Here is a 14349-nt window from a genome sequence, read left to right on the forward strand (position 1 = left end):
AAACTATCCCACAAAGAAAATTCTAGACCTAAGTAACATCATTAAGTTTTCCAAACATTTAAGGGAAAAATATTATTAATCTGATATAATATTTTCCAGAAAATAGAAAAAAGAAAAATTTCCCAACTGATAGTGCCAGAATAGCATACAAATAAAAACTCATATTACAAGGAAGAAAAATTGAAGGTTAACTCTCCTAATTAAGATAGGTACACAAGTCAAAAACAAACAAGTATGTAAAATAAGTTTTCTAGATCAGACTGGAAATTAATTAATATAATTAATCACATAAAAAAATACAGAGAAAAATACATAGCAAAATCCTATAGGATAAGGGAAAAGTATTTGATAAAATTAAAGACCTGTATACAAGTTTTAATTTTAAAATCACTTAGTAAATCAGGGATAGAGGGGAATTTCCTTAATCTAAAAATCTATAAAATAAAACAAAAATAGAAAGTATCATGTCACATGTGAAATACTGAAAGCTTTCCTCCAGATGTCAGAAATGAGACACTTCAATGCTGAGTAAGAACTCTGAGCAAAATTCAATAAAATGAGAAAAAAAGAAATAAAAGAAAAAATACATCAAAGATATAAACACAGGAAAAGAAGAAATAAAATGGCCATTTTTCCAAAAGACATGGTTCTATAAGCAGAAAAATTCATATAATGTACAGCTAAAAACTATCAAAATTAATAAGTGATTTCAATAATCTCACTGGATTCAAGGTCAATAAGCATTCAATTGCATTCCTATATCACAGCAACAAATTAAAATGAAAATTTTTAAAAGACATCATTTTTAAAAGATCAAAAACATCAACTATGTAAGATTATATCTAACAAAAATGTGTAAGACCTCTACACAGAAAAGTGCAAAATATTAGGAGAAATAAAGAATATCTAAATAAATGGAGGCCTATAGCATGGTCGTGAATGGGAAGACTACATTTTTTAATGATTTTATTCAAATTGATTCAGTCCAATGAAATCTCAATAAACATTCTAATAAAAATTGTTTTGATGAAAATTGACAAGCTAACTCTAAAATACTTAGTCATAAGAAGGAATAGACATCACAGCACTGAAGAACAATAAAATTGAAGACTTAAAGTAATGGGTATCAAGAATTATTATAAATCAAAATAATTGAGAGACTATACTGCTGGCACAAGGATGGACAAAAACACCTTTAGAACTGAACAGAAAGTTCAAACCCCTCCCCAAACATACATAGATATTTGATTTATGACAACAGTTATACTACAGAGCTAGGAGGGAAAGCCGACATCATAGGAAATACACACATTAAAAAGTGCTCACCCTTGTTAATTATCAAGGAAAAGCAAACCAAAACCACAATGAGGTACAACAACATACCCGCCAGAATGGCTCAGATAAATAGGACTGACAATGTTAAATGCCAGTGAGGATGGAGAGTAACAAAATTTGTACCTTGCCAGTGGGCAATGTATATGTTTGTTCAACCATTTTGGAAAGTAATGTAGCAATCTATATTAAATGTGAACTTAGATAAAATGTACTATTCATACATTATGCTGTACACCAGAAATTGACACAACATTGTAAACTGACTATACTTCAATAAAAAATAGTAAAAAAAAAAATCGCTAAACTCCAGAATCAACCAAATATCCATCAATAGTAGAACAGATAAATTGTTGCACAGTCATATAACACCATAAAGCAATGATAATTCATGAACCATTGCCAAATACAGTATCATAAATAACTCTCACTATGTAAACTAAAGTCAGACTGTAGAGTCCGTACTCTACAATTCTATTAACATAAAGTTCAAATATATGCAATAATAATTTATGATAATGCCAGTGCAGATGGTGGCTACCTTTGAAGTAGATAATAGGGAAGGACTGGAAGGGAGCAGAAAGGGCTTCTGAGGTGCTGCTAAGGTTCTGTTTCCTGATCTGTTTGGTGGTTACATGGGCGTGTTCACTTTATGATTTGTGCACTTCTATTAAAAATTCATTTGAAATAAATGTGTATATGGCTTTGGAGACAGAAGATCCTAGGTTCAAATCCCAGCTTTGCTACTTTCCAGCTGTGTGACCTTGGTCAAGTCACTTAACCTCTCTGAACCTCAGGTCTTTCCTCTGAGAATAGAGCATAGTAATCATACTTACTATATAGGAATACTATGCACATGAACTAAGATAAGGTGCCAATACATAATAAATTGCAGTAATTGTAGTGGGTGGCAATGGTAGTATTTATAGCATGCTTTTCATTGGGAAGAGTGGGATGGGAAAAGTTCTAGAAACCATGGAGAAACAAAAAGGCACTGCCAAGACCCTCTGCTCAGTGTAAAGTTCCTCCAGTAGGTCTGGATCTCGAATTTCTGTCCATCAGTGGCAGCATCCATTGGTAATCCTTTCATAATCCTTTTATACCCCCAACTTACGTAATCAACATTCTTTGAAGCAATAAATTCTTGTCCTCTAAGTTGCTTCAGGAAGTTTAATTTGTCAAAGTCTACTGACAGTTCTTGTTAAGCTGGGTCCTCAACCTTCCTTCTCTGGTCCTGTTTCCTAGAGGCCTGTGTTCTCACTGTTTTTGTCAGATCATAGCCTGTGTCTTGCAAACTTCTTTGCACAAGGCTCAGTGCAAAGCAGGGACCAAGAGCCTCCAATTTATTTCTCAACTATCAAGAATTTCTTGTGAGCACAGAGGCCAAGGCAACTTCACTTGTGCAGCAATTCATAGCTTAATTACAGACCCAAATAGAAAGCATATTGTAAGACATATTTGTCAAGGTCCCAAGATCTAAAAGCTGGAATGCCAGGGATTCCTGGAATCTGGAATGCCAGTATTGAATTTCTAAATCTGCCACTAAGGAACTGTGGAACCCTGGGCAAGTCACTTAATCTCCAGTTGTCTCAGTTGTAAAAAGACTATAAACACAGTCCATAGGTCAAAGGATTTCTGAGAGAATTAATTAACAATATAGAGCACAAAGAGCATGGCCTGGCACATAAAATACATTACGTAAGGGATAGGTGTACTATTATAGGTCAGCAAGTTACCAGCAACTTAAAAACCTTTGAGTTAAAACAACTCTGAAAACTCTATCCTTGAGAGTTTATTTATTCAGAGAGACTCCTTCACACTGTAGGTAAAACTCCTGACAGTCCAGGCCCCCTCCCTGTCCAGCCTCCCCATGCTCGGAGTACCCCAGGCCCACGGTACTGCTTGCAGGCCCCCAAGTGCGGCAGGCCACTTCATCTCCAGGCCCTCCATTCCTCCTCAAAATTCAGCTCAAGGCTGTCTCTCCAATGGCGCTTTCCCTGATGCCACCAAGCAGTCTGCTACCTCCTTCTTTTGGACATCCATCTCTTAGAAGATCAGTCATACAAGACTGTAATACATTTTAATTTCCTGAAAGGAATCTTCAAGGATTATCTTCAAGGGTGTGACTACCCTTTCTTCATCCTCTTACCTAAAGTCCAGAATTGTCCCTGGCACATAGTAGGGACTCTACAAAATTAATGCTAAATGACATTCAAATTATTTCCTAGTTTAACAATGATGGCTATGGAGACAAGAGGGGAGGTGGGAAACACCAGTCACCTAGGAAACAGGCACAGGTAATAAGGAGAACAAGCATCTCTTTATTTTCTTCTCTCTCAATATTTTGAGTAATAAACCAAAAAGAAAAAAAAGCTAAAAAATGCACGTTTATAATTTGAGAAACTAGTGTGAGAAAGATGAGGTCCTTCTGTAGGTAATCGGAAAATGAGCGTGACTCTCTCCTGTCGACTCTTACCCTATTGCCCGTGTAATTAAGTACAGTTGTAATTTGATCATGTTTACTGTTACTTCGTGCTTACAACAAACATTTCGCCCTCCCTTTCTTAAATGTGTGCAGATGATCCAATTCCCAGGAGCCTCAAAGAACAGAGTTTCATAATGAAATGTTGAAAACAAGCAAAGCTTACGGGGAAGCTAATCTGACACACACAATGATATGCTAATCATCACTATGCTGCATGGTAATTAGGTAGAAATGGTAAATAGTTTTCTTACATGTCTGTAATGAGCATCGCTCTCAGATTGTCAAACTGAGTATTTCGGGAGTCAGCTGCAGGGACGCCTGTTCCCATAACAAAATGGTTCTCTCTCAATCATCACTGCACATTAGAATTGTCGAGGGACCTTCTCTAAATCCTGACACCCAGGGCCCTCAGCTCAAACTGATTTAATCAGATTCCCTTGGGGTTGGACCAGGGCCTATGTATTTTTTAATACTCCCCTGGTGATTACAATGTGCACTTAAGGTTAAGAATTACAGCTGCAAACAAGAAAACACAAGGGAGTTTGAAGCTGTCCTTTCCCTCTACATTCCCACAGCTCTGGGAACAAGTCTCCCTTGAAGGCTCATCAAATAATCAATCAACTACTATTAAGTAATTAATGATTGATTAATCAACAATAATCAGATGAATGTTCATCACAAGACTCTGCTATATCTTATTCTCCTTTACAAGATGACAAATTACTACAGAAAAGGGAAAATCATTACTGTTCTTCCTTCCAGCATCCTTTATGGCACCTGAAACAGCCTGGCACTTTGGGGCATGCTGTCAAGTCAGCCCCAGGACTCAACACTTTTTTTTTTCAATTGTTGTAAAATACATAACATAAACTTTTTAAGTGCTCAGTTCAGTAGCATTAAGTATACTCCCATTATTTCGCAACTATCCCCACCATCCATCTCCAGAACTTATATCATATTCCCAAACTAAAACTCTGTACCCAAAAAACAATGACTCCCCATTCCCCGCTCCTCCCAGCCCCTGGAAACTTCCATTCTACTTTATGTCTCTAGGAATTTGACTGCTCCAGGTACCTAATATAAATGGTAATAATATTCATTTTGAATCTTATTTCACATAGCATGATGTCCTCAAGGTTCATTCACGTTGCAGCATGAAAAAGGAAAGGATTTCCCTCCTTTTTAAGGCAGATTAATACCTCATTTTGTGTATATACTGTATTGTGTTTATTCATTCTTCCATCAATGGGCATTTGGGTTGTTTCCACCCTTTGGTTCTTATGAATATGCTTCATGTAAAGACTCTGGACTTTTCATGTATGGCTTTACACATCCAGTGTGGCCAACATTCTTAAGAGAAAATCTCACACCAGAGAGGCAGAAGGGCCTGGTATGGTGTGCAGAATTCTAAGATGGCCCCATGATCTCCACCCAGCTAGTGTCACACTGTTACATAATCCCATCCTTTTGATTGGAGATGGAACCTGGGACTTGCTCCTTGCCAGCAGAATATGGTAACTGTGATGGGAGGGTCACCCAGTGCATGTTATATAAGGTCGCATCTTAGCAACAATACAGAGATTCTCCAGCTTGCCCTGAAGAAGTAAGTTGCCGTGTTGTGAGAGGGCTTACGATGGGGACATATGGCAGGGAACTCTGGGCAGACCTCTAGGAGCTGACAGCAGCCCCTAACTGACAGCCAGCAAGAAAATGGGGACCTCAGTTCTACCACCACGAGCAACTGAATTCTGCCAGCAATCATTTGAGCTTAGAGGAGGACCTCTTCTACTAGAAAGCTCTAGAAAGGAACACAGCCTGTCGACACCTTGACTGCAGCCCTGTGAAGCCCTGAACAGATGACCAAAACAGCTTCAGCCAGACCTGACCCACAGAAAAGCTAAGATAACAAATATGTGATGTTCTAAGCTGCTAAGTTGTGGTAACGTGTTATGGAACAATAGAAAATTAATATCTGGGTTTCCCTGAGTTTCTACTCCTGAGAAATATCAAGTAGTATCTTCTCCTACTCACTTTTACCTCCCTTTTTCTCATCTCATCTGGAGAGAAGAGACCGGAAGCTACAGATCTTTCTTTCCTTATTTCCCAGAGCTTACTATATAAACCCCAAAAACACTACCAAAGCTGATGCTTGGACTTTACCCATTAAAATTAATTTGTCGTAACAAACTTCTGGAAGGACTAAAAGGAAACTGAGAGTTCCTGATCACTCACACTTTAATACGAATTTTCTACGTAAGATTTTTCTGGCCATTATTGGCCATAGCTCTCAAAAAATAAAAACAAAAACAAAACAAAACAAAGCAAACAAACAAAACCTGTCAAACCAGACTGCACTGAAAACGCTACAACTAATAAATGCTTCTAAGGAAAGTCAGATGGAGGGGAGCAAATTATCCTAAAATAAGACTTTAAAGAAAGAAAACAGGTTTAATTAAAGGTTTAATTAAAGGTTTAATAAAAGGTTTAATTAATTACAACAAATTTCTGTTTCACAGAGAAGGTACTTCCACAGCTTAAAAACTGAAAAGCTTTTCCTTGGCTTCAGATTTTTTTTCCCCTTCTTGAGAATTCAAGCGCAGTTTAAACCCTAGAAAAAGTCAGGTGACCAGAGCTGAGCCAGCTGCTCACGCTTTGGAAGGAAAAGGGAGGCTCCCTGGAACCTGACTCCTTAGGCAAGGTCAGGGACGATGCTTCCCTCTGATCTGACAAGCAAGGAGAAAAGGCCACTGTCTTCTCAGTCAGACTATTTCTACTCCACTCTTTCCTGGGAATCTAGCAGGGGAAAATGGGCAGTGTCCAGAATGGCATGAAATGCGTGGGAGAAGGAAAAATGGGTCTGGAAAGAGCAGCCCATTTCAGAGGACGTTCTGAAGATGTAAGAGAGGAGAGCTGAAGGCTTTGCCCAGGCCCCCAGGACAGCGGTTCAAAGCCAGCACTGCTCAGTCACCTGGAGTAACTTATCTGGAGGCAAGCAGATCCACGAACTACTATAAACACTCCATAAATCAGTAAGCTAGCGGGCAAAATCAGACATGTTATGATTAAGTGGCAGCTATCTTGGTCTCCAAATGAGGTTACACAGCGTTAGGCACTACTGATTAGCACCATGGACCAGTTACTCAGGCTTGGTAAGCCTTGGGTAGTAATACTTAGCCGGCAGGTTGTTGTGAAAACAAATGAGGTTACTCTAAATAGGTCATAGCGCAGTGCGCCTGGCTTATAATAGGTACTCCAAATTGGTACTGATGGCTATTGACTAGTCTAATGCTGAGACTGGAGGAAAATTGGGGGCAAATAAAATAAAAGTATAAGGGAAGAAAATTAGGTGGAGAGGAGACAGAAAGAAATACAGAAAATAAAAGGAAGAAAACAAAATTAAAAAATTGAATATTCAGTAACTATTTGTTAAGCTAAATGTGTTAATCTGATGGGGTAAAGGGAATCTTTCCAGCCTAGGCTATTGGGACAAAAATTGCTGTGGTTTTTGTGTAGTACAAAAATATCACAGAATATGCTATAACTCAGGAATGGAGATCACTGGGCGGGGGAAGGGTGGCTCTGAGTCAGCTGGGCACTGACAATAAGCCCTTAGATATTTGATTCTTTACAATTAGCCCTCAAGTCCTAAGTGTTTCCTGAGGCTTAACTACGCATTTCCCTTGACAGCTAGCAACTGACAGACTGGAAGGTGTGAGGTTAAAGTGAGAAGGGGCAGAGAGTTGCTATACACCAAGCAGGCGATTTGAGAGGTTGAGAGAGAGTCCAGGTGGGGTGCAAAGTGAGAAGAACCCAGGCCCTTTGGCATCTAAAGAGAAAGAAGAAAATCAGGGGCAGGAAGTGACGAGGCTGGGTACTAGGGTACAGGAAGTCTTCTCAGATGGCAAGGCAGCTACCACTGAATTCTAGGCTTCAACTCCTCCATGCTCCTTACCTGTCCTTTATTTTTTATTTTTTATTTTTTTTGAAGTTTAACAGCACTGCCCATCCCAGCCCCACCCAGCTCTAAGGGGAGCCATCCACTTCGCACACCGGGGTAGAGAACACCCTCTTGACATTCGGCAGACTCAGCTTGGAAACCTGGTTCAGCGGACGACCTTGTACAAGCTGTTGAATGCTCCCGAGCTTTCATTTCACCTCCGGGCCAAGGTTAAAGTAACACCTACCTCATGAGGCAAGTGTCCAGGCTCCATGGGGTAATAGATGGAAAACAACAGAGCAAACAACTTGGTTTTCTCACCGCATCCCTGTGTAGCTAGCTCTGATCTGCATGTCTAATGCACATTACTGCTATAAAACATAACCTCTGTTTTCAGTCATTCTGGCATCTTTCACCAGACACATCACCCAGCTCCCTTTACCCAAAATTTCAGGCTATCAGGTCACCACACAAGTGGACTTTCCTCTCCCTCCATCTTTTATACAGGGAGCTTCACTTTTTTGCTTTTCTCAAGACCCAGGTTAAGAAATAGTATTTACAAGCATATGCATGAGGTTTTTAACTATTCATCTGATAAAGAGTCTGTACATGCACTCTCAGTAATCTTTAATAATCTTTCTAAGTAAAATCTACATACAGAATGTCTCATACAGTAACATCTAAGTCACTGTTTCGTGGAATTAAAAGAAGATTTCTTTCCCTCCCACTCTCAGCAAAATTTTCCTCTACTGCAAACTGGTAACAGTGCAGCACTTTCTGAAAGCACAGTTTTCAGGGAGAAATAACAATAGCCGGGAGCTGTTTGTAACTATAGGGAAAAAATAGAAACATATCTATTTCTAATTATATATTTATTTTTTACAAGGCTTCCCAACTAAGATATAAAGAATCCTCCTCTAATTTTCGTTTTGGTATAGTGGTATATTGGAGTTGTTAAAAGAGACTTTAGATAGCAGAAGTCCTGGTTTTAAATCCCGGTTCCAATATTACAACCTTAGGCAAGGTATTTAATTCTGCATGCCTCGGTTTCCTTCCACATAAAACGATACATAAGAATCACAACTTTTACAGTTGTGATGGTAGTAATATCTATCTCACAAGTCTGGTGTGAGGATTAAATGATCCAACATTTGGGAGGCATTCAGAGTGGTCAGTGATGCACAAATGTTGTTATTATTACTATTATCTTTTTACTCCAGTGAAACACTCCTGCTCGATAAAGAAGCTGCATTCCTATAATGCACATTCAAACGTGCAGTGCTGCTTCTGAAAGGAAGTCCCAATAATAACAAATATCCTCTTCCTCACTGCTGTTCCACATCTTGTTTAAATGGTTGACTCACTAACGCTTTCCACTTTTACCTATTCTGCTCCTGGGGTGGGAGTGACAAACGAGACTAATTGTCCTTCCTAAAACTACAGTCAACTTCTGAAGTCAGCCGACAAGTCTTTGTTTTCTCTTTCCTTTTCACAGAAGAACAATACTTTCAAATGATAGTTTAGGCGTTCTTCATGAAAGGCAGTCGTACCAGCAACTTGCCAGATGTCTCTGATTAATTCGCCTGTGTTCCACCAGACATTCTGCACGAGCTTGTAATTTTGCTCTGCCGGGGCTGAAGTCTGCTAAACAATGTCTACATCAACAGAAAATTTAATTTCAGTAAGAGGTCTGACCTTGGGATGCCTGGTTGTCCTGGTGTTCGAGGCAGGTCAGATGTGGACAGAAATGAGATCTGAGCTCTTTCTCACTCTCCTTTGCCACTGATGCTCAGTTGTCAGCCTCGAGAACCACTGTACTTACTTGGGAACCTATTCATCCATTCGTGCCCCTCCACCTACATCACAGTCTGTACCGTCAGAGGGATCAAACCCATTCTCTGTTTCCTCTTCACACAGGTCTGAGCTCTGAGGATCCAGCACTTGGTGAACATTGATGCAGTGGGTAAGCTCTGCTCAACTCTGCTTGGAAGAAGCCAGGAAGCACACTGTTCTTCCTCCCAATCAACAGAGCATGTCAAAATAAAGCAGACTGGTGGTCAAACCAATCTGACTTGAGGCCTTTGATCTTTGCGGTTGTTTTACGAACTCTAGTGTAGGCAGATAGGGTAGGGGTGGCTGGAGGAGGAGAATCAGACATAACTTGCTTGACATAAGAGAAGCCATTTTAAAGCTAAACCATTTTCCGATCTAAGCCTGACCACAGTGCTCGTCCTTGACCAGGCCAGGGGAATCACCAGATCAGAGACAATAAATCAGTTGTAAAGACTCCAAGTTCTAGTCCGAAGCACATCCTTGAGCTATTCTGCAGAATCCAAATCTCCCTCAAGCATCCAACAACCAGACTAACTGGAACCTAAGAAATGATGCTGCTGACCTTTGCTGACCCTCAAGATTTCAATCAAGAGCTGGGACTCTGTCGATCTTTGCCCCAATTCTATGTTGAATTCTCCTCTGCTCAAGCCCCTTCATAAATACGCATGCACGCTTAGCTGAAAACTTCTCCAGTTTTGCTGTTTGAGGAGATACTGCTTTGGGAAATATCCCCAGTGTTCTCCTTACTTGCTGCAAGTAATAAATTCATCCTTCTCCCACTCTTTGGCTTGGTTGTGTCTTTTGGCTTGACACCCCCAAGAGGCAAATCCAGTTTTCAGGAAACACTAGGACTGTAGAGGGAAAACACTGGTTTCAAAGTCAAGAATCTTGGATTTTAATCTTAGCTCTTGCCACTTACCATGGCATATTCCGCAACTCCCCGGCACCTGTTTCTTCACTTCTCCAGTAAGGGGCATGGTTGGTGGTGGGGCGTGGCAGGGGCGGGAGGCATGAAACAATCTCTAAAGTTCCTCCAGCTCTAAAATCTTCTGATAGTCACCACAATAAGTTGAAATCAGAGATCAGAGTACCTGCTATACTGTAATGCTCTGACTCATCCTGATTTACTATACTTTATTACAGGCTGAGGACCTGTAATAAAACACGCTACGTGCCCACACAGTCGTAGGTTTCTGAAGACCTGAAATGGTCAGTGGGCACAAAACCAAATCCCTACAAAAGGCTACGACAGACTGCAGGTTCAGGGCTGCTGAAGACTGACCCCACACTGTGCTCATGCCAGTCAGACAGGCTCATTCTCATTTTCTGAGACTTTGTTCTAATACCAAACACAGGTCTTATTTTGCCTACAAAGCTTGCCAAATTTCACTAGGTCATAATTCCCATCTCAGGAGATAGTGGTTACAGTTAGAAACACATAATCTAGAACTGCAATATCCAATAGAGTGGTCATTGGACACATGTGGCTATATAATTGTAAAACAAATTGAAATTAAAAATTCAATTCCTCAGTGGCACAAGCCACCTTTCCAGAGTTCAACAGCCACATTTTGCTATTAACTACAATACTGGACCACACAGATTATAGAACATTTCCATCACTGCTGAAAGTTCCCTTGGACAGCACTAAGTTATTCTAAAGCCTGATCTTAGAAAGTAGATCCTTGCATTTTGCAAGAGGCAAATTTCAAGAGTTCTCTGATGCCATTAGAGCATAAGTTTCTCTATATAAAACAGGGAGGTGCAACTATACCATTTAAGCTACCCTCTCAGACCCTGCAGGTACACTTGCAGGGTACAAGACAGCCAAGACGGCATGAGCGGGCTGCCTGGCAGTCTGAGAGGTTCACTTGCCATTTACAAGACATATGAGCACAGAAACCTTAGCGAACTCACAGACAGCTGTGGCATAGGTCTTAGAGTCTCTCGTGAATCACTGGATCTGAATCCTCAAATTCCAAATCTATCATCCCCTCAAATGTTATTCTCAGCTTTCAGTCAGTACTTCATATCTTCCTAAGGTTGTTGACTGCAGGGGAGCTGGGAGTCTCTCCTCACTTCCCTGCTCACTGTTAAGTCCTCACCTGAGATATCCTTTTGACAAAAAGTCTAAAAAGCCATTCAATGGCTTTCTGATGCAGTGTGGAGGGGAGGCCTTATCCAAAATGCAGTTGACATGTGTTAGTAGAAATAAATATAGTCATAAATTCAGCCAGGAAATTTTACAAAGTTCAACAAGTAAATCATGAGAACCTAGAAATAAATGAAGGTGCCATTTTGACTGATACTTAAATTCTCTAATATTTAACAGGAACTGCTTGGAAAAGTAGCCAAATCAATGGATACTGTCCAGCATCCTTTTATCAGTGAATGGTGCCCTCATCTTTTCTAAAGTTCTAACTTCTAGAAACTTGTTTCTTACAAAATTCATGGAGACTGTATAAAAGATGAATTAAAACATTCTAACTTTACTTACACCTTTTCTCTAAAACTGGAACTATGTGAAAATGGTAAATGAATTGTAATATTGAGCATGTTCAAAGAACCAGAAAATTTTAAATCTCTGAACTGATGATGTTAGTTATCTACATTTAGCCAGTTATTCCAGACTTAAGGGGAAAGACATTTTATAAGGGAAACTTCAAGGAAAACTGAGACATATTGTGTGTGTGTGTGTGTGTATATATATATATATATATATATATATATATATATATATACATGTATATATATATATATATGTAGTTTAATCACTTTGCTGTACACCAGAAACTAACACAACATTGTAAATCAACTATACTTCAATTTACAAAAAAAACACTTCCAATTAAGCTATGACATGCCTTCAATTATAAAGAACATCCCAATAACAGAAATGTTGGAATGTGAAAAAAAAAGAGTGGTTCCCATATTTTTACTTAATTTTTCAATTCAGAACCAAAGGCTTATGAAAGCATTAAGAGGAATATGAGGACATAAGTGATCCAATTTGGCCTCTTTAGGACTTAATCATTAAGGACTCATTATCCCATTTCTTCATCTTGTCCTCAGCACAAACCAGTACCCATTTGGCTTGACTTTATGATGGATGAGTGGAATCATTGCTAATCCTTATTCAGGGCCTATAATGTCTTTCCCCTCCCGTGTCCCACTCATGACAGACAGGTGGTTTGACCCAAAAACTAACTGTGCCCAGCTACTGATTTTCTCTGCCGGGTTATAACAGAGCTAATTTTAAAAATACAGAGTAATGTACTTATCTTGGATTGTTCTGTTACTTCACGCTGGGAGAATGATGTTTTGCCTAAAGATGGACAAAAATCTTTGGAATAAAATAATTAAAAATAATCTTCATTCAAGAGGAGAAGTCTGGTAGAAAATGTAGGAAGAGAGTTAAAGAAGATGAATTGCTATTACATTCTCTCACACGTCTCCTAGATATGCAAACACATTACTACTTGAGACTTTTTGTGGGTAAATAATACATTATGCTTATATATGCACATATAGTAATATAATGTGTAATATATAGTATTACCATACGTGTGTATATCTCTTACACATCAAAAAAGAACACTATGATGTTTAATTTTTGAAAAACAAGCATAAGTTTGTAAGCAACATTTATAATTTCTAAATTCATACCACTGAAAACAAATAATTATTATTTACACAATGAGAATAGATAAGATCTTTCTAAATCAACTAGTAACAAAACTCTCGGCTTAGAAAAGTCTTCTGAGCTCTAATATTAGTCAGATTCTTTCAGCCACAGAGTATTATGATTAATAATCCAGCATGATTTGTTTCCTTAACAAATATTTACTGATCATTTGCTACATGCCAAGCACTGTCAACAAATTGATGAATTAACCCTCCCTCTACAATCCTGTTGTCAAAATTAATCATTTATTTAAGTCAGATATTTTATCTTGATTTATGTTACTTGTGTCAGTGAATAAATTAAAAGTTGCTTTAATTTTACTAATCTTGCAGTTTGCAAGAGAGATTCAGGCTCAGCCAAGACATTATCAAGGCAAAAGATCTAACTGCAACTAAGAAATACTCAGTCATTTAAAAAGAGAACAGAAAAAAACCCTAACTCATGATGTTTCCAGTTAATCTTTCCTGATTAGGAAATGAAAATTTTGGCCAGAAAAGAAACATACACATATACAAACACACACACACACACATAAACACATGCCCGCACAAGAATGTTGTGGTAAATATTTACATGTCTTTTTAAAACTCCTTATTTTTTTAATTATTTCTGGCTTTTAATTGTTACCTCTTCCCGAAATACTCTTTCCACCTAGTCTATGCTCCCCTTGCTCCTTTGGGTCTCAGTTAAAGTTCACCTCCTCAGCCAGGCTTCCGTGACAAACCCAGTTCCGTTGTCTCCATCCCCTTCTCTCCCCCTAATCCCAGACACCACTCATTATACTGTTGGGTTCATCATATCTTTTATCTTAATTGATAATTACACAATGTTTACTTGTTTCCGTGTATACTATCTCCTCACAAGAAAGGCTCTGTGTCTATTCATTCACTGATTTATACTTAGCATCTGAGACAGTGGCTGGCAGAGGGCAGTGCTCAACTAAAACCGTGGGATGAATGAATGAATTCATCCCCCTTGGAGGTTCAGTCTTGTCCCTTTTTCACGACACTTGCAGTGCTAAGAAGTGGGTTCTGCTATGTTCATAATTGATCGTGATTTGTGTACACCGTTAAGACC

The 14349-nt window shown here is 39.0% G+C and overlaps 1 protein-coding gene across 1 annotated transcript in view; it reads right to left on the minus strand.

Annotated features, from left to right (window-relative positions):
• Positions 1-14349, minus strand: part of PRKG2 (protein kinase cGMP-dependent 2) — a 93142-nt gene that overhangs the window by 68440 nt on the left and 10353 nt on the right. The window lies entirely within an intron of this gene.

The sequence above is a fragment of the Vicugna pacos genome, chromosome 2 (assembly GCF_048564905.1).
Source record: "Vicugna pacos chromosome 2, VicPac4, whole genome shotgun sequence".
NCBI lineage: Eukaryota > Metazoa > Chordata > Mammalia > Artiodactyla > Camelidae > Vicugna > Vicugna pacos.